The sequence below is a fragment of the Melanerpes formicivorus genome, unplaced genomic scaffold (assembly GCF_026170545.1).
Source record: "Melanerpes formicivorus ecotype bairdi unplaced genomic scaffold, bMelFor1.0.p_v2 SCAF_17, whole genome shotgun sequence".
NCBI classification, from domain to species: domain Eukaryota; kingdom Metazoa; phylum Chordata; class Aves; order Piciformes; family Picidae; genus Melanerpes; species Melanerpes formicivorus.
The window spans coordinates 3167424-3189335 of NW_027142369.1; positions in this window are offsets into that span (position 1 = coordinate 3167424).

Sequence of the window (21912 nt, forward strand, 5' to 3'; positions counted from 1 at the left end):
AGGATAAATTGCCCAAGGGTTCAGATGGTTATTATACGGAGCAAGTACTTGGAAATGTGGATAGTACACTAACATACAGAATATTCTTGAAGATTTAACAGAATATTTTAGGTCTTTCATAGGTGATTCTGTAACAGAAAGTCATTGGAGGTTTCTTCTTTACAGAAGAAATGACTAAGAGCTTCTTAATTGTACCTTTCTGGAGCTATACAGCATTTTCTGTACCACGGTTTATCATAAGAATATGTTTGTCCTTCCACTTAATTTTATAATTAGTGCTTAAGGGCAAGAAGTACTGTAATAATTTAATAGTTTTGTAATATTACTTATCACTGGATTGTAAACTGACTGCATGGTCAGCATTATGGGAGTCCACAAGAAAAGCTGCACACTCAAAGCTGACAGTTTGAGTGCACAGTCTAACACAGAGGATACTGCTGTGGTGAGGCATTTTGAATCATCAGACATCACTTTGATTTCAATCATGAAAAGAAACACAAAGCAGGAGCAGTGATGCATAGACCACATCAGAAGGATGGAAAATAAAGACCATATTGAGGAGTTTCTGTTGTGTGTGTACTGCAGAGAGTTAATGCACTTGCACACACACAAAATACTCTAAATAAAATTACTCCTGCACAAAAGCTCTCCCTGAGATAACATCACTGTCTTTTGGGCTCTTGACAGCTTTAAAGGCCATTACTAACACCTCCTCTGCAATTTATTCCTCTGCATCACATAAGTGTCAAGGAATCAGATCAAGAAAAACTCCCTTTAAAATAAATTAATTTTTTATCTATGTAAGAGGCAAACAAAAATATCAGAGTTCTTTTCATTGGGTCTCAGGACCTCAGGGGTAGCCCCAGAGATAAAGACTATGCCAAATAAATTGCATTCTAGGTCTGGTGCTTCTGTGGTCCATTAGGTTAAAATTCTTGAGAAGAAGTAAGTTAATAGTACTTTTTTTTTCTCCTAACTATTCATAAAGAATAATTAGAATAATAATTGTACCCTGGGGACTTGCAAAGATACTCATAAGCATGCATCAAGTTTTAGTTATGATGAAGTGATATTTCAGTTCTGATTTCCATCTAGAAATTCTGACAATTATTTAAGAAGATAAAGATAATTCACTTTTTGGGTTTTTTTTTTTTTGGTACAAGTACATTATTTAGGTATCACAGTATCACAGTATGATGTACTGTTAGGCTTAGTAAGGAGCTGAGAAACATAAAAGTTAAATAGCATATCATACTGTTTCCTCAGTTACATGTATGAGAAAGAGCCTAGAACCCAGCATAAGGGCAACAAAGCTGATGAGGGTTTTGGAGCACAAGCCTTATAAGGAGAGGCTGAGGGAGCTGAGGTTGCTTAACCTGGAGAGATTGGACACGATGATCTCAAAGGGCTTTTCCTACCTGGTTAAATCTATTCTATTCTATTCTATTCTATTCTATTCTATTCTATTCTATTCTATACCAAATCAGATGAAGCTAAGGTCTGAGGATAAGGTGTTTTGAACAACAGAAAAGTCTCATTTAAAGTGAATAAATTCCTGCTTTTCCTATTTCATTTAAATGAAGTTTGAGAATCATAGCCATTCCTTAGACATACGTTGATTACCCTCCTCTCATCATTCTAGAAATAACACAGAAATTCCTCCTTCTCCAGGCAAAAATAAACAAGCAAATACAAATAAATGGATCGATACATTTGTTTCTAAATTGTATAAATGTGTTTACAGAATTTGTTTTCAGAAATATTAGTAGCACCTCTGTGACAAATGCATTTTTGTAATCACTGTTCATGTTCTTTAACACAATTATGGAGTATTTCTGTATACTACAGTAAGGCAGCCCATACAAAAAATTTAATAAAGTGAAAATTTTTCCCTGTTGAATTGCTTCTCAGTTTACTGATACTATGCCCTCTTGCATTTGTCATAAAATTTCACTGCACTTGAATGATACATTTGTAAACCATGAATATTTTCACAGATAGAGAGTCCAAGAGGTTGAGCAGGTCTTTTGCAGAACAGAAGAAAAAATACTGTTTGTTTTGTGTGTGTGCTGCATTTTACACACCTTTCAGTCTATGCATGAATAAGTAAATGTGAAATTACATCAAAACAAACTCAAAGCAGTTTCACAAGAGTAAGCAGTCAGTGAAACTTTGAATATTTGAATTCATTTTTCACGACTAGAAGATGATAAAAGGGTGTTAACAGTTGTTGAGAATGGCCTAGAGAACAGAGGATTCATTCATACTTAGCTATGGCTTTCTTGTCCACATCAATAGATAAAATCTAGATATTTCTGACGGATCTCTGGCCACAAACTGGGAAGTATTGCCTGAATTCTACATATGGTACTGCTGTACATTGAGCAAATATGTGTCTTTTTTCTCAGGTTCTCTTACACAGAATTCTTCTTTGTTGAAGTTATAGCTCATATGGAATATCAAATGTAAACAGAATGTAATCCATGTAGTTCATATGCCTCTACAATTTTTGAAAGACAAAAAAAAACCAAACAAATGAGCAAACAAAAAAATCACAAAAAAATAAAAAAGAGCAAACTTTGATATGGATGCAAACTGTCCTCATTTAAATCTGTAGTTTTGGGTTTTTTTTAGTTATGGGAGTTTGGGTTTTATGTTTGTTTATGTTTTTTTATTGGGAAATAAAGGAGAAGGTAAAACATCAAGAGAAACTAAGGACTTTTCAAAAATAAACCTGCTTCTTAAATCCCATGTGAGAATTTAGCCTAGAACTAATTACCATGCTGCAGTCTTAAATGGAATGGAAACACAAAGATGGACCTTTCATCATATCACTGCTGTAATCAGACAGGCCTGTAGTGAATCGAATTAATGGAGGATGACTTTCCAAGTTTTTCTGTGGAGAAAATTTCCTAGCACCAAATACAGACACCTCAACAAAATTCCACAAAAACACGCCTTAGGAATGGGCATGGACCTTTAGTCAGTTTTGCAAATTCAGCACCAGATGAAACTACTCTCACAGTGCAAATTTCCAGCTGACTACTGCTGGCAAAGAGATATTTCATGGATCTTGTCAACTACCATCAGAAAAGGAAGTGGGTGCTTTGCATTTTTTCCAGAATTGCAAATCTATTCTGACAATATGTTTTCTTCATTGCTTTCTATTTTCAGACTTGGTTTGAAATATGGCCAGAATAAATCCTCGTAAACAGCACACTATTTGTTTGAATTGTAAATCAAGTATTTACCAATGAGCACCTATAAAGCATTTCAGATATTTTTTGAACTATCCTAAAATGTTGCTCTGAAAACAAATTATAAAATTACCCAAACAAGAAAATATTATGTTTTCCTTGTTCAGAATTTAGAATGTAAAGATTTGGATCAATTTTTACACTAAAGCAAACGTTTGTCTTACATCCTTTTCATACACTTAAATAATTACTTCTAATGTGAACTTTCATTATACATAGTAAACATTGGTCTACACTGGGATATTAAGGAAATTAATAACACCATATTTTGACTTCTTCATATTGCACATGCAACATGTGAGAACACCTTAGACCCAATATGCACTGACTTTGAGAAATATGTGTTAGGTACAGCTTATACTTTTATTCTCTTCATTTCTTAGTGTGCATTTCTGGAAACAAGTTGAAGAGCAGGAAATTATTGTGTCTATAGGAAGACATAGAATGTAAAGAAAGACAGCAGAAAGTACACTAAATAGCATACAAGAGTATTCCAGATGAAAGCCCTGATGAGATGCAATGAATACATTCTTTAACACAGGGTTATTCCTAAATGTTATAACTAAATTACAAGGGTCCAAATACATGACTCAAAGTACTGACGAGTACTTTTAATAGTGAGAACACAGTCACTAAAATCAGTGACTGATCCTTATTATATTATGTATCTCATCATCACTGAGGATGAAACAATGAAACTGACTTCATTATTCTCTGTAATCATAATTGCTTTATATGTGTGCAGTTTAAAGAATTATTTTTCAATCAGTGATGATGATAAAACATCTATCCACTAGCTCACACTTGTGCACACACACAAAAACTGGTGCTATTTTCTCTCTCTTATTAATTCTGTTAGATAAGCTTAAAATGCACAGTACATTCGGGGATGGGGGAAGTGGTAGGGGAACTGTGATCATACTAATTTTTCCCGACTGGCCACAGTAAGACATTTTTCAGACATGAATGACAATGACCTTATTGTCATGGGAAAATTCCTCACATTCTTTTACAATACTAGAGGATATACTATATGACAAAGTAAATATATTCCCTGTGTGCATTATTTTGAAACTGTCAATATGATTCCTATTGTCAATATTAATTTCCAGAGAATTTTTCACTGTTTACAAATCTTCATTTTCTTTCCATTTCACATATTTAATCAGTAACTGTAATGCTCTACTACAGTCCCCTAATTGTATCTCCTTCTACTTTTTATCCTAGTTATTTGCTTAGGCCAAGCACCTCTAGGTGATTTTTTTAGGAAAGCTTTCTCAATTTAAACTTCTTTTAGCCCTTACTACAGGCATTACACTAATGGCTAAGCCTGTTATTATTTCCAGATGTAGTTCCTTTCTATCTACACCCAGGTACTGCTCAGCTGTGTTTGAAGTCAAGCAATCTATTCACACACACAAAAGAGAAAAAGAAAAAAAAAAGCAACTTGAGAAATGTCCATACAGCTGAACTGTAGACTCATAAATTCCTTACTCTAATGTTTACATACCTCCGAATGGCTTCAATTGCTACCAGCCAGGGGCCTGGGTGTTCTGCTAGCCACATAGAAATCCGAAACCTGTAAGAATTTCATAAACAATAGTTCCTAACCAAGAACATATGCTCACCAGGCCACTATGTAAGGCATTAAATGTCCAGGGAATATAAAGGAGAGGAGAAGGGGGAGAAGGAGAAAGAGAAGAAAGCTGAATGTTTCCTTAAATGAAGTAGGATTGTCAGTTAAAGACTGTTATTTTTCTTTTTCAGGAGATTTTGCACTTTCAGTGTTTTGCCTAAAATAAACTCTGCCTGTTGCTGTCTTCTATGAAGTATTTAAGCTAAACAAGCCTGTGCTGTAAATACATTTAAATCTGCCTTTATTTCTGTTTACCAAGTGTACTCACTTTTTGCCCAATGAATTTTGAAACTTACAAGACAACTTGTCACAACAGCCTGACATAGAATCTTCCATACTACATATAAATTGGAGTCCAAAATCAATGTTTAAACTCATTTTCAGCCTTATTAACCAGTGAAAGTTTCCTTCTCCACATCATAAACTATCTCTAGCTATTAGGATTCCACAATTTCCCTTGAGAAACTATTCCACAATCTAATAGACTTCTCCATAAGGAAATTCTTTTGATATAATTGAGCCCACATTTGCTTAATATGTATTCTTTAGCTTGGAAAATTCAGATACAACAGTTGGGGAAATGGAGGTAACCCTAAGTCTATGTTATGCTTTCAGATTGTAAATGAAGTTTAGCTCAAAAAAAAGTGAACTGATCACAAACATGGCATCTTTTGTTGGTGAAATATGATGAAATGTCTTAAATTTCTCTGACTTCCTTTGTAATTATTTGAAAACTCTATTGGCTTCTCTCCATATGAAGGGAAGCCTCATAGAATCTCTATAAATTTGGTGGGAAGATTGCATATGAGAAATGCTGAGGTGATTTGATTCATTTTATCCTTCCATCACTGCTGCACAAGGAACAGTATGTGCTTTTGAATGTTTTCATGACTTGTGAACTGAATTTGACTGCAGTTCTGTGTATTTAAATCCAGAACAGAGGTCTAGAGCACTTGATAATATCTGTTTATGCATAGGCAATTCATCAATGAAATCTTGGACTAGCTAATGCTGCATTGTGAAGAGAGTTTCAAGATCAGTACTGTAAATATCTCAAATTTTACCCCATTTTGTGATTTAGGTGCACTTTTCAGGATGTACTTTTCAAATTGATGACACACAAATGTCTGAACAACAACTTCTATTCAGTGTCTGATGTACGTCAGTACAAATAATTCTTACACAAAAAATACATTTACACAGAAGCACATTTACAAATATAAATTCTAACAGCAGATATATAGAAATAATTTTTAAGTGTTCAACTGGGCAAAAGTAAAATTCAGAGGGGAAACAAAAGTGCAGAAAATGGATAGTTGTATTTTTTTTCCTATTGCCTTAGTTGTATATCATCGGTCATGTTTATATCAAAAGTTTTTCTATCAGTTTTACCACTTACAGTCCCCACTGTGTCATCAAAACCATACTCTTCTGCTGATCCATGAGGTCTGCTTTGCCTCACTATGACTGTACTACAAGTTTCAGATATACTTATCTGAACTTCTAATACTTGATGGCTCTTAATAAATGGGTCATGACAAATACTTTGTGGGAGCTATTTCAAGAGGTGGTAAGAAAGGAAGGAGTGTGGATTCAAGAAAGAGTAGGAAGACAAAAAGCTTACAGAAATAAAATTAACTGTGATCTTATCTTCCCCACAGTAGCTTCTTCAAAGAAACATCTGAAAAGAGAATTTGCTAAAAATACTGCCAACAGTCAGCATGTGAAGAAACCTGTAGGTTCATGCTAAGATGCAGCAGAATGCTGCATACAGTATTCTAAACGTCACGAACAATAAAAACTTGTCTCTCTTGATTCCTTCATAGGTTCTTTATTTGAACACTCTCATATGCTGATGCCAAAATATTTCTCTTCCAAAAATGACACAGGCACCTGGAAGCACCATATATAGGCTCATCTTTGTACTAAACATGAACAGTGTTTACACTGAAAACCTTTGACCTCTCCACATCTGCTGTGGAGTGTATGGCATTGATGTAACACTATTTTTATAGAGAAATATGGTATGAAATAGAAATGAAGAAATGTGGTTCTGATTATTTGAAATAAATTATTAGGATAGGATAGGATAGGCTAGGATAGGATAGGATAGGATAGGGTAGAATCAATAAGGTTGGAAAAGACCTCAAGAATCATCAAGTCCAACCTGTCACCCAAAACTTCATGACTGCTGAACCATGGCACCAAGTGCCACGTCCAGTCCCCTTTTGAACACCTCCAGGGACAGTGACTCCACCACCTCCCTGAGCAGCCCATTCCAATGGCTAACAACTCTCTCAGTGAGGAAATTTCTCCTCACCTCGAGCCTAAACTTCCCCTGGCTCAGCTTGAGACTGTGTCCCCTTGTTCTGGTGCTAGTCGCCTGGGAGAAGAGACCAACCCCTACCTGGCTACAACCTCCCTTCAGATAGTCCTAGACAGCAATAAGGTCTCCCCTGAGCCTCGTCTTCTCCAGGCTAAACAATCCCAGCTCCCTCAGCCTCGCCACATAGGCCCTGTACTCGAGGCCTCTCACCAGCCTCGTTGCCCTTCTCTGGACGTGCTTATGTATCTCAATGTCCTTCTTAAACTGAGGGGCCCAGAACTGGACATAGTACTCAAGGTGTGGCCTAACCAGTGCAGAGTACAGGGGCAGAATGACTTCCCTGCTCCTGCTGGCCACACTATTCTTGAACAAATATGGGTAACAGCTTAATTGGCTAAAATAAACCAGAAAAATCAGCAATGCAATTCTTTACAGGACAATCAAGGTCAGCCTTTCCTGTTTCCCATGGCTGTAGTAATGAGTTAATACAGTCTATATGACATGTATTTCATATGCCACTATGTATCACATGCAAAAATCTATTAAAAAAATCTTCTATGAACTTTTGTTAGACTACAAATGAACAAATACCATGACTGTGTTGTCATGAAATTATAGAGAAGGAGTGACCTTCTGCACTTGCTAACTAACATAAATGTCATTCCCAAATTCCGACACAGTCAATCCTCTTCCATGAAATGTCTAGATTATTTTTTATCTTATTTATGAAAGCTAAAATATAATAATTTAAAATGCCTTCCTAAACCCAATTTTGATGATTGAAATAGGTATATTCAGTCACATGAGCTACAATTTAGTCCATAGTCAGTCTAGCCTATATCACAGTATCAAAGTACATTAGAGGTTGGAAAGGACCTCCAGAGATTATTGCATACAACCACCCAGTCAAAGCAGGATCACCTAGGGTAGTCAATATCTATCTTTTTTCTTGTCTCTGTACTGCATAAATATGCTTACTCTCTCTGCTTTGCAGAAAGGCAGATAATCTTATATTAACTGAATCCTCCATTGTACATCACATGCACATCGACTGATCTCAGGTGTTTTAATATCTCTATACTTAGTATTACATATAGATGAAAATTAATTCTATTTATTTTCATTGTAAAGAAAATATCCACTGGACAGATACCTTCTAAGATGTTATAATACTTAAACCATCTGAAGATTGCATGTGTCACTCTAGTGTGGAGTAATTTAACAGAATTTTTTTTACATGTGTAGGTCTAAACATATTTTTTGTTTATATATACAGCTTTTTTAATGCAATCACTCACATATCATGTCAGCCCATGGCTTGGACAGCAGCACTCTGAGCTGGGTTAGGAACTGGCTGGATGGCTGAGCCCAGAGAGTGGTGGTGAATGGTGGCACATCCAGCTGGCGGCCAGTCACTAGTGGAGTCCCCCAGGGATCAGTGCTGGTCCCCATCCTCTTTAACATCTTTATTGATGATCTGGATGAGGGCGTTGAGTCTATCATCAGTAAATTTGCTGATGACACCAAGCTGGGGACAGGAGTTGATCTGCTGGAGGGTAGAGAGGCTTTGCAGAGAGACCTTGACAGGCTGGACAGATGGGCAGAGTCCAATGGCATGAGATTTAACACATCCAAGTGCCGGGTTCTGCACATTGGCCACAGCAACCCCGTGCAGTGCTACAGGCTGGGGTCAGAGTGGCTGGAGAGCAGCCAGGCAGAGAGGGACCTGAGGGTGCTGGTTGATGGTAGGATGAACATGAGCCTGCAGTGTGCCTAGGTGGCCAGGAGGGCCAATGGCATCCTGGCCTGCATTAAGAACAGTGTGGCCAGCAGGAGCAGGGAGGTCATTCTGCTCCTGTACACTGCACTGGTTAGGCCACACCTCGAGTACTGTGTCCAGTTCTGGGCCCCTCAGTTTAGGAAGGATGTTGATTTGCTGGAACGAGTCCAGAGAAGGGCAACGAAGTTAGTGAGGGGCTTGGAACACAAGCCCTATGAGGAGAGGCTGAGGGAGCTGGGGCTGCTTAGCCTGGAGAGGAGGAGACTCAGGGGTGACCTTGTTGCTCTCTACAACTACCTGAAGGGGGATTGTAAACAGGCAGAGGTTGGTCTCTTCTCCCAGGCAGCCAGCACCAGAACAAGAGGACACAGTCTCAGGCTGTGCCAGGGGAGGTTCAGGCTGGAGGTCAGGAGGAAGTTTTACACAGAGAGAGTGATTGCCCATTGGAATGGACTGCCCAGGGAGGTGGTGGAGTCGCCGTCACTGGAGGTGTTCGGAAGGAGACTTGACAGGGTGCTTGGTTACATGGGTTAGTTGATTAGGTGGTGTTGGGTGATAGGTTGGACACGATGATCTTGAAGGTCTCTTCCAACCTGGTTTATTCTATTCTACTCTATTCTATTCTATTCTATGTATGTGAAAAGTAAATGAGAAACTAAGCCTATAGTGTAATTTCAGATGACATTATCATGTCTTAATATACCAAACATCAATTTGTATGCTGATGAAGATTAAGTGATTGGAAACTTATAAATGTTCAGAAACAGTATAATTTTGTCCTTTAATCAAGCCTTGAAGGAGCACTTGGAGCCTTAAAGGCCCACTGAACAATCAAAAACTAATATTATGTAATATTTATTGGTAATATGAAAGGAGGAGAGGATGGTTCAGATTTCTATCTAAAAAGGATACCACTCAACCACCAATTTCTGGGGTTGGTTAATTAGTTTGCTTTTTATTATCTCGCTTTGTGAAGCTATAGGAAAAGAATATAGTAATGCTAGGAACAGGGTAGGCTAAAGGAAGAAAAAGAGATGCATTCGTATTCTTCCTGCTATTGCGAGGAATTTAATTTGCTTATCCAAACCAACCTGTTGCAATTTGCATGAAATACTGCTAACAGTTGAAATAACTCAGATATTCCCACTTCCAAGTGCCAAATGTTATCACTGTTGTCTCACAGTTGTCGCAGATGAACTCATCAAGCTTTTATCTCTCTTGCTGTAGGGCCAGAGGTTGGTCTCCAAAGGGAAGAAGGGCTGATTTTTATGCCCTACATGCACCTAATTGCTAGAATTTGCAGTTTTGTAGTCTGGGTAACCCTGAGAGTTTGCATCAAATGTAGTCTGCATGCCTGCTATTAACAGTGATGGATTTTGTAATACAGCTTTTGTGACTTAAAAAATAGAGTGTCCTAATAAATTAAACTTTAATATTTATTTCTTGTCTGCATTGTTCTCATTTTTTCCCTTTTATAACTTGCTTTCCTCTTCCCCTCCCCCCCCACCTTACTATCCAGATTAGACTTTTATTTGTCTAAATAATTAATAATACTATCTTTATATCTAATCAGCCTAGTCCTATAGTAAATAATAGAACAATAGAATTGGAACTATTGATTCTCCTTCAGCACAAAGACTTTTATTAGAAATTTTAATGTCATATGAGAACATTGTTCATCTCATCATTTCATGGATAACTGTCAAATCTAAGTTTCAACTCATGCTAAGTGTGTAATTGTAATTGAAAATACATGTATTGTCATGCACAGTATCACAGTATCACAGTATCACTTAGGTTGGAAAGGACCTCAAGGATCATCGAGTCCAACCTATCAACACAGACCCCATGCCTAGACCATGGCACCAAGCGCCACGTCCAATCTCCTCTTGAACGCCTCCAGGGTCGATGACTCAACCACCTCTCTGGGCAACCCGTTCCAATGACGAATGGCTCACTTGGTGAAGAACTTCCTCCTCACCTCGAGTCTAAACCTCCCCTGATGCATCTTGAGACTGTGTCCCCTTGTTCTGGTGCTGGTTGCCTGGGAGAAGAGGCCAACCCCTTCCTGGCTACAACCACCTTTCAGGTGGTTGTAGAGGGCAGTGCAATAGAACTGCACAATCTATCTGCAGAATACTTACTGTGGCATTACGGACTACTGACGTGCCAAAGACCACACTGAAAATTGCCTTCTCATTGGACTCATTTGCAACGTTTCCTTTCTTGTACTCCACACAATCAAAAGTCCTGCCATCACTTCTAAAAATGTATATTTGTGTGTTACTTATCTTGAAATAAAATTCCAGTGCAGACAAAGCAGTTTATAGTCTTCACCATAAGCATGTGCACAGGTCAAGGAAAAATGGAAAACTTCCCTGTAGTGTTTAACTTAGCATATGAATCATGTAACGATTATATTTTGCCTAGTCCTCAGTAAAATTTGACACTGTGAATAACTCATATTGAGAATACATTTTTTCCCCTCCCACAGAGGCAACACAGCTGGATAGATTTAGATAAGATAAACTTCCCAAATTATCCAAAAACCCATATATGTCCCTTTTTCGTAGTTCAGGTCATAGTGCAAATTATAAACTGTAGTAATTTAATGGCCCCATTCATAGCTTTTGGATGGTTGCTAATACTGTAAATCTAGCAGACAATTTGCTGTGATTACTGTTTTCTGATCAAAAGAGTGCAATGAGTTGAATAATGTAATGGTTGAGGTCAGGATTAAGGAGTGCCAACAAAGATTGTAGGAGATAAAAAGATGGAACAGCAGATCTTGCCTCATCAGCTAATGACTGAATCACAGTGTCATGTATGTGGATAAGCCCTAGTAGTGAAAGAGTAAAGGCACCCAAACCTCATGACAGTTTTACAGCTATACTTCAGGAGCTCTTTTCAGGATTAGAGAGGATGAGGCTTCATCAGTGTTTGAGAAAAAATACATTCCTATCCCTAACTGTTGTGGAAAACTTCAATCAGTTTTATAAAGATAAGATTCATATTCAAGTTAAAAACATAAAAACAAATATAGTGGAACTTGTAACTGAAGCTGTCAAACCCATTTTGCTAAAGTCTTTTATTATGAAAGATCAGTAAAAGTGGGAGAGGGATAAGCTTTGAACAGAAGAAAATGTCACTCTCTACAAAAACATACAGATATGCAAAATATATCTGTGCATTAGAACAAAACTACAATTTGTTCATTTATAAGGAAAGGGTCTTGATTTTTCCAGATCCATTTTCTGATCTGCTTATTTTCCAGGAATACTAACCAATGTTTTCCCTCCTCCTTTTCTTGAAGATGCTTGTAGGAATTTTGCTTCTATATGGCATCAGCAAAAAGGAAATTGTAATGGCATCTGATCACAACAAAGAGGGATGATTTAATGAAAAAGAAATAGAATTAAGGTGACAATTTTGGTAATTATTTTTATTATATGAGCAGTCATGTTTCTAAAAAAAAAACCCAAAAATTTAGATGCTCTACTGGGAAGTTGCTATTCTGTATTTTTCTGCCTTTAGTATAAAATCTATAAAAGCTCATATGTAGTTATATAGAACGCTGTCTTGCTTTGAAAGTAACTAGGGTCTTGTTCCATGTGATGAAGAAATAAGCGCATTGTCTGGATGTCATCAAACAGGGAAAAAAATATCTTTGTATTATATTCAAAAGATACTAATTCTTAAGTTCCATAGCTGACATGTCTGGTCCTTTTCCCAGTCTCTTAGTAATGTTATACTGATACAAATGCTGTAACATGGAGATGTGGAGAGCAGTACACTTTGGTAAGAAATTTAGACAATTTACACAACAGAGATGAAGGTAAAGAAAACGTTAAAAGATTGTTACACACAGGGGGAGGGGGGTGGGGGGGAAGGAATCCCTGTAATGCCAAGAAGCCTTTCATAAATTCTGCAGAACTGTTTGCATTTCAAATATTTTAAAACATTATAATATTATAATTATAATAAACTAGACTACCAGCATATCTATACTTATTCCTACTTTGGAAGTATAGAGATGTAAGGTGAGTTGTATCTCATTGAGTTTGTGTATGGCTAAATAGAGGTACTCAGTAATTTTTCCATTTTATGATACAGTGGCACTGGAGAAACTTCAACCAGGAGTCCAGAAGCTTTTCAGAGTAATTCCTTTTGACCTACCTGGAATTAATTACCATCTGTCTCCTGCTATCTTCCTAGCTGAAGGTGAACTAACAGTATCAACATGGGGGCTGAAATAATGCTTACCAGCAGATTTCATTGGGCTATTGCCAAACTGACAGGGTCCCATCTGCTTTTTGAGGACATGTTGCAACAAACTCAGGTGCTTTCTTAATGACCTGACATAACTATTTAAAGATATGTTTATGATTATAATATATTACTTTCTAATTACAGTAGCAGAGATAGGTACTTTTTATGCTCTTATGTTGTGTTTTCTTTCCTACTTCTTCAGCATATCAATTATATCACCTTAGGTTTCTTCAGACCAACACATATTTAGATATGGTATTCAAGAGGCTTGAACTTTAATTTTCTTGCATGAATATGCAGCATAATGGAGGTAATTCTCTTTGTTCCCTAATAAATAGTAAATATGAAAATCTTTCAAATCTTAAACCCACCTTGGATGCTTTTAAACACATGGAGTTTAGGGCAAATATGCATTTGAGACTGTGAATGAAACTGTTGGGTTTTTTTTACTTCCCACTGCACTTCAGTTAGTAAGTGATCTTTAAATTAAAGCTATGAAATAACAATGGAGAAAATTTAGTATTCCCAGGTCAATGTTGAAGGAAAAAAAAAGGTAAAATTCAGGCAGTTGTACTGTTAATAAAGAAGTTTAATATTGTCTACGTCCTAATAACAAAGTAGGCTAATGCAGGCACTGCTAATTGGAAAACAGCATTTTTAGCCAGTCAGAAAAGGATTGCAAGGAACTTAAAAGTCATAGAATCATCACAGAATCATAAAACAGTTTAGGTTGGAAGGGACTTTAGAGATCATCTACTCCAACCTCCTCACCATGGACAAGGATGTCTCTCAGCTAGATTCAACTTCTCAAGTCCTCATACAACCTGGCCTTGAACACCTTCAGAGAGGGGCATCTGCAGCCTGCTTTGCCAACCTATTCCAGAGTCCCACCAACCTTGTACTGAAGAACTTCTTCCTAAGAACCAGTCTAAAACTACTTTCACTCAGCTTAAAAATATTCCCTCTTGTCCTTCTCCAGACTTCCTGTAGGATTCCTTTAGGTACTATAAGGCAGCTTTAAGGTCCACCCAGACCCAGCTCCCTCAGCCTATCCTTATAGCAGAGGTGTTCCAACCCATGGATCATCTTTTTGGCCCTCTGGACTCCCTCCAACAGCTCTATGTCCTTCTTATGATGGAGACACCAGAACTGGACACAGTATTATAGGTGGGGTCTCAAAAGAGTAGAGTAAAGGGGAAGAATCACCTCTCTTGACCTGCTGGCCACAGTTCTCTTAATGCAGCCTTCTTGATGCAACAATGTGGCTTCTGGGCTGCACAAGTGCACTGCTGGCTCATGTTGAGTTTCTCATCAATCACTATGCTCAAGTCTTTTTCTTCAGAGCTTCTCTCGACCCATTCTGCACCCAGCCTGTGACTGGCCCAACCCAGATGAAGGACCTTGCACTTGGACTTGCTGAACCTCATGCAGCTGGCACTGGTCCAATTCTCAAGCCCGTCAAGGTTCTTCTGAATGGCATGTCTTCCCTCATAGTATCACACAACAGTTTCCTTTACATATCTAAGAAGAAAATACAAGATAAAAATCAGTTTGTATACTTTGTTATCTTTATTGGAATTATATATCTTTCCCACCCAATTCAGCCATATTAAAAATAATGTTTCTTCATGGCTGTTGTGCATATGGATTTTTGTTTTGTTTTGTTTTGGTTTTTTCACAACTTCTTTTCTTGCCACTGTCTTTCAGGGAAAGAAGAAACCATTTCAGCTATTGCTGAACGAGTGCTGAAACTATTTCCTTGATAACAAGAAGATTCCTCACTCTCTCTCCCTGCTCCCCACTCAATCCCTTCCCTTTAATCTAAACATAGCAACAGCATATAAAATTTGTGTGATCTCTGATATGATGTGTCAGTATGTTACTGATCTTCATTAGGGATCAAACTTGATATGAATCAGGTGAACTCAGAGATCACTGACTGTATAAAGTACTCCTTATTAGAAAGATGCCAGCTCAAATTTCCTCAAGCCACTTTTATTACAAAATGCAATTTTGATATCGCACCACACTAGAGGTGTCCCCCAGGGATCAGTGTTGGGCCCCATACTCTTTAATATCTTTATTGATGATCTGGATGAGGGTATTAAGTTCATCATCAGTAAGTTTGCAGTTGACACCAAGCTGGGGGTGGATGTTATTCTGTTAGAGGATAGGAGAACTCTGCAGAAGGACCTTGACAGGCTGGGCAGATGGGCAGAGTCCAAGAGCACGATATTTAACACACCTAAGTGCCAAAGTCTACACATTTGCTACAACCCCATGCAGTGCTACAGGCTGGGGTCAGAGGGTCTGGAGAGCAGCCAGGCAGAAAGGGACCTGGGGGTACCGGTCGATAGTCAGCGGAACATGAGCCAGCAGTGTGCCCAGGTAGCCAAGAAGGCCTGTATCAGGAATAGTGCGACCAGCAAGAGCAGGGAGGTCATTCTGCCCCTGTACTCAGCAATAGTTAGGCCACACCTTGAGTACTGTGTTCAGTCCTGGACCCTCAGTTTAAGAAGGACATTGAGACTCTTGAACATGTCCACAGAAGGGCAACGAGGCTGGTGAGGGGTTCGGAGCACAAGTCCTATGAAGCAAGGCTGAGGGAGCTGGGGTTGCTTAGCCTGGAGAATAGGAGGCTCAGGGGAGACCTTATTGCTCTCTACAACTACCTGAAGGGAGGTTGTATCTAGGTGGGAGTTGGTCTCTTCTCCTGTTCTGGGCAGCCAGCACCAGAACAAGAGGACACAGTCTCAAGCTGTGTCAGGGGAGGTTTAGGTTGGATGTTAGGAAGAAGTTCTTCCTAAGAGTGATTTGCCATTAGAATGGGCTGCCCAGGGAGGTGGTGGAGTCACCATCATTGGAGGTGTTTAGGAAGAGACTGGATGGGGTGCTTGGTGCATGGTTTAGTTGATTAGATAGTGTTGGATGATAGGTTGGACTCGATGATCTCGAAGGTCTTTTCCAACCTGGTTAATTCTATTCTATTCTATTCTATTCTATTCTATTCTATTCTATTCTATTCTATTCTATTCTATTCTATTCTATTCTATTCTATATAATTATCTGCCGCAATTTCATGGAACACCTTTAGTGCTGGACATGACAACTCCCTAAAGGGTACAGAGCTAATCTTATATACGTACAGGCTGGATCCTAGTGGGTGTAACCCAGGCTAAATTCCTAACATGACCAGCATCAAAAACCATCTGATTCTTTAGTGTAAGAGAAAGAGAAACAGCCATGGAGGGCCTCACGGGAGAGGGTTAGCCCTATTTGCCTACAATATGAAAAAAGAAAAAAAGAAAAAAGAAGAAGAAAAAAAAGTAGTTTTAAATGGAGTGCCTACAAATCTGTCCCTCACAGGCAAAACATCTACATAGAAGATCAGGATGTATGGCCAATTCTTGTTACAAAATAACTGGTACATTTTGGTTAAATGTTTCATAAGCTGTTGCATAAATCTTGACACAATTCCTCTAATATATCTCTTGGTAGTAATTTTTCAAATGTTGAGGTGTGAATATTTTGGGATTTCATTTTCATCCACTAGAGTGTAGAGTCTTATGCATTTTTCATTTTAAGCCCATCCTAGACTCCCAGGGTCACTTCAACCTATACCATCTCAAAATATCAAAATCCAACTCTCACATCATATGAGGAGCTCTCACTGCCCTCAAAATTAACCTATGTTACTAGCATAAATTTTTATACTACTATGGTAATGTATTTCAAAGAAAAGTCTTCTCAACCAGTGTTTCAAAATCTCTCCTGTCTACCAAAATTATTAATTACCATTATGCTTGGGTTCAATGAGTAGCTTATATCAATTATACACACATGCTTGACCTACAGAATCACAGAATGTTAGAGTTTGAAAGGGGCATGAAGTATGTGTATTAACTAATATAATAAAACTATTATTAATATATTAAATGGTTATGAAAAATAAAGTTAAATGCAGGAAATATTTCATGTTGAAACATACTCATCAATTACCAAGGAGGAAAGGGTAAGATTAAGTACGAGTTATTTACTAGTGAGTCAAGTGGAGTAGATGAGACTTTTTAAAAAGATGTTCTTCATGCAAAGCTATGGCATAACAACGAGCTGGAGATACTGTATCAGTGTGAGATGTGCCCTTCCCTTTTTATAAATTAATAGGTAAAAGATCTTTATTTCCATTATGTGTATGTCATATAGAGAGAGAAACACGACTCGAGAAAGAAACAGTTTTAAGTACCTACGAACAATCAAAAACCACTTTACTAGTCAGTCAGAGATGGGGGTACATGCTTACACCTCAACAGTCTGAATTTGTATATTCCAGTAATTTGCTTACCAGTGCTAAGGAAGATTGACCACACATGAAGAAATCTGATATTCTAAAGAAGATTAAGTGATATAAAAGAATGACTTTTACAGCATTACTTGATTAAACCCTTCCATGATGCAAAGTTCTTTTCTTTTTTTCAGACAAATCCTCCCTGTGGTGATGGATCAGCTATAGCAGACATGTCTCAAAACTTACTTATTCAGTAAGATGTTAACATTCTATAGACAATTATATTGCTGCAACCTAAATATACTCTTTTTTTTTTTTTTTTTTTTTTTTTGTATCAAAATGTAAGTAAATGAAAGTGTGAGAGAGATGTGAGATTCTCTTCAGATAAAATATATGGTTTCCTGTCATTATCTGTAACATGGATAGGACCATAAATGTCTTAAACATCCTAGTGACTTGAAGGTATTCTTGGATATACTAGTATCTCCACTACCAAAGATTTTTCTCTTGTCTCCATAAGTACCAAAAACTTCAGGGGCTAGATAAAGGTCCTTTTCAAATTTCATATAATCTTTAGGCTTTCATGCACCAGCTGTGAAAATCAATTAGTGTTGGCGAAACTAAGCTTCTGTATGTTCTTGGTAATGAAAAATACCAACTGCACTCTAGTGATTTTCTCTGTCTGTAAAAAGAAGGATGATACTTCTGAATTTCTTTCTCCACACTTTTTGCTGCACAGAATTGCCTTTTTGCTTCTGCTTTTGAAAATTACCAGCTATGCCAGAAAGATTAGCACAGGGCACTGTTTAGAAAGGCTGGAGAGCCATGCTGTATCATAGTCCTGACATTATTGATTCCCTGAGGCTAGTATGAAGCCGTGTTTCAAAGTAATTGGGTGCCAAAGTGAACTTACACTAAATCCTTAATAATATTATGGTGCCCAGCAAGTCTCTAGGAATTTAAAAGCTGTCCTCTTACAAATGTCTTTTGTTTCTTTGGCTGCCCAGAGAGATGGCAAAACCTCCTTTTCTAGAGACGTTCAAGACCCATCTAGATGAGTTCCTGTGTGACCTAGCATAGGTGATCCTGCTTTGGCAAGGGGGCCAGATTTGATTATCTTTGGAGGTTCCTTCCAACCCCTACCATTCTTTATTCAGGAGAATGACAGAAACTCTTTGGACTTAGGAAACTTGAAGGCAGTATTTGAAAGAGAGGATAAAAAGGATCTAATTCTTTGCACTGATTACAACTCTATAGCCAAATGTGCATTTGTCTAACACCTGATAACACTGAATTCAGCATAAGTAAGAACTGGAGGGGAAAAAAAACAAACCAGAAAAAGAAAAATAAAAAGGCTCTTAAGGTTTAACTTTGTGAGTCTACCTTCTCTTCCCTTTCCTATTCCTTTCCCTTTCCCTCTCCTAAAAGTTTCAAGTTTCATTGAGTCATTCTATTTTCTTTTACTTTTACTAGGCCTATACAAATCTAGGAACAAATCAGAAATGGATCACCATTTAAGAGTCACTCCTTAGAGAATTTTGCCTTCCCATTAAGAATGTACTGTATTACAGAGAAGCATCTAAGCTCCCTTCACTGTCATGGAGCCGAGTGCTTTTGTTGAGAAGATAAATTAAATTTAGACTGAAATCTCCAAATACGCCTATTAACTTACACTATTATATCTTATCATCTTACTGAGCTCTTGTTCACACATCAGTTATATCAACTGCCTGTCACAGCAAAAACTGAAATACCACTAGTCCAGTCAGTTACTTCTCACAAAATACCAGAGGGAAGAAGACCTCCCTGTAGTTTAATTTCCTGAATGATAATAACATTAATTTCTTCCTCAATTCAAGCACAGGAAAATATATTGGAAATAAAAGGTTAGTTAGACACCTAAAAGAAACTGTATTATACTATTCTAGTGTGTGCAAGGGAAAATAAAAAGAACAGAGGAGGTGTTTCAAATATATAAATGACTATCACATCACGTTTACTGAAGATTTCTTTCAACGATTCTCGTAGTTCCTAGTTATGAAAGGTAGTCTACATGAACAGCAATTTTATGTTATGTGGTATTTAATTATTTTTCTCCATTTGCAGTGGCAAATTATAGGGTGTATCAGATTAAGAATTCACCTCCAAAGTTCTGCATCACTAAGGTGAACAAAAATCTAAGGATATATGAGGTACTGAAGCAGTAATTAGCCTAGAACATTTTTGTCGCTCTTAATGTACTGATGTTTTAAATATGTTTCCTAATTTGTAAAGAAATATGTTCTATACACTACAATTATTTACTCTTTTTATGTCCAACATAAGAAAAAGTCAGAAAATTCTATCAATAGTGAGATGAAAAAAAGTCCTCCAAAAACCAGACTTATTTTGAAACTTTTTTGAGAATTGAAATATCCAAGAACTAGGAGTTTTCATTGGTTTTGAGCAGTGTCTGATGGGGTGTTTTTTGTTGGTGGTGGTTTTTTTTATTATTATTTATTTCAGCCTGCCTGTAACATATTGGTTGCATCCTTTTTACACTTTTAATTTATAGAACTAGCTTCAAACCAATTCTGAATCCATTCATATGTTATAATATGTGCTATTACTCAGACCCCTACAGAGCTTATTCAATCTACAAAAAAAAAAATCAAAAAGACTTAACCATCTTAAGTTACCCAAAGTCAACAGCTCTGTGAGCTTGTCCCAATTGCATTCGATCAACTGGCATGTGTGCTGACTACATCAATGTAAGCGCAGTTCCATTAACTGCCTTCATCCTAGTCTAGTTATTTAATCTAAATATTTTTCTTATTTCTTACCAATTATTACTTTGAAATGAAATGCAGATTAACTCTGAAACACTTTTGCAAAATGTCTTCAAAAGCTACAGATCTCATTTTCCTTTTTGCTTTATAAAAAGCTTTATTTAGGTGTTGGGGATTTTTTTACTTGGTTGGTTGTTGTTGGGGTCTTTGACCATTGCCCGGTAAAAATATGTTCAGAAATTGCCAAGTTTCCCAATTCTTTTAGACTATTCAGAAATTTTGGATAAACAGTGAGTAAAATATATTCAAAGGTACACCTGCAAATCCATAGATAAAATAGAAATTTTTTTGTAGAGTAGGGAAAAATCCCTTTCAATTGCAAACTGACCTATTTAGATTGTTTCAAGATAGCTTTAATAGATTATAATTTTATACTATTTCTATACCTTTTTTATCTGAGAATCACAGTATGTCAAACAATAAAATCTCTCTATTTGCTGTCTCCCATACTTAGAGAGTTTTCTATGCTTTGAGTATTCTACATTGATTCTTTTCCCTGAGAACAAGTATTCTAATCACTTATAGGCATGCACAACCAGAGGGCACTGCCTGAGATCCTCTTTGTATATGCCACATATGTTTTTAATACTGCATGTTTCATGAACTCTGGATTTTGTGGTTTCATTTCCTTTTCTCATCACCTTTTTTGGCTCAAGGGTGAAATGTGAGGCATCAGAGAGCATCAAATTCATCACTTGTTGAGAACGCAGTGAGACCTCAAGACAGATGAATTGCTGTAGAGATAAATTTAAATAAAAGTAATTAGTTAGTGTTCTTTAAAAATAATAATTTAACTCTGCAGAGAAATTCTTCTGAAGATTCAAATCCTAATGGAGTTATCCCTGAGGGTGATCCAATAGTACAAGAATTAGTATACCATTAGCTAGTTACACATAATGACTCTAAACCCTGTCAGTTATGATGCTGTTCAGGTGATTTATTAGATTCACTTCAAAGTGTCTACAACTAATCTGTATTTATTAAAGAAAACACAGCATGTATGCAGTATGTAATACATGGTTTTAAATCTTGTGCTATGATACAATAATTCCAACACCCTCTTTCTAAAACAAACTTTAAAAACATGAGCTTTGCAAACAGTTTATATTATATAAAATTTATATAAAAGATTTCTTAAATTATCCAAGATTTTATGAACTTAAAGCTTGATTTGAATATTTTACTTCTGGGATTAATTTAATGTATGAATAAACCAGAAAGTTTTACCTAACAAGTAAATGGAGGAATATCACATATATTATTCACTTATCAAAGATGATTCTTTTGAAAGCCACAAATATGCCTGTGATATCATATCACATAGTTGACTGTTTCCAGCACTATCTCTTGCTATGATGGATGGTGGTACAGACTAGTTGTTTCGTAAGGAGCATACCTTCTTTTGGCTGGATAGTCAGAGAAATCCCTGTTCCTGCAGTTCAGAAAGGCATATTCTACTCAGGATTTTGAGCTGCTTGCTACAATCACTCCCTCTCCATCTACAATGTCTTAATTGGTGTTTGGTTTTGGT